This window comes from Wasmannia auropunctata, unplaced genomic scaffold (assembly GCF_000956235.1).
Source record: "Wasmannia auropunctata unplaced genomic scaffold, wasmannia.A_1.0 LD336106.1, whole genome shotgun sequence".
Classification (NCBI taxonomy): Eukaryota; Metazoa; Arthropoda; class Insecta; order Hymenoptera; family Formicidae; genus Wasmannia; species Wasmannia auropunctata.
In genome coordinates, this window is record NW_012026784.1 from 2,814,146 (window position 1) to 2,814,474 (window position 329).

The window sequence follows — 329 nt, forward strand, 5'->3', positions numbered from 1 at the left end:
AGCTTCAAATGAGTGTAACTTCGTCAAAAATGATCGTATCGAGATGTTCAAAAAAGCATTTTACAGCTTGAAATCTCTACTTTTCAGATCGACACTTTAGAAAAGGATCCTATTTATTTTTTATGGAATTACATAGGTCCAAATAAAAATGCGTCAAATCTCTAAAAATGTGTACTAAATTTAAAAGGTTTATGGCATAAACTAGAAATCGCACACAAATGCAGTTTACTGCTTTCGAAAGAGTGAATCTTTACCTTCAATTTGCTTTTTTGTTGAGCGTTGTACGATTTTTTTCACCGAGACTGAGTCGACAAGGCACACAGGGGATA

The 329-nt window shown here is 33.7% G+C and overlaps 1 protein-coding gene across 1 annotated transcript in view; it reads left to right on the forward strand.

Annotated features, from left to right (window-relative positions):
- Positions 1 to 329, forward strand: part of LOC105456579 (osmotic avoidance abnormal protein 3-like) — a 19,444-nt gene that overhangs the window by 12,981 nt on the left and 6,134 nt on the right. The window lies entirely within an intron of this gene.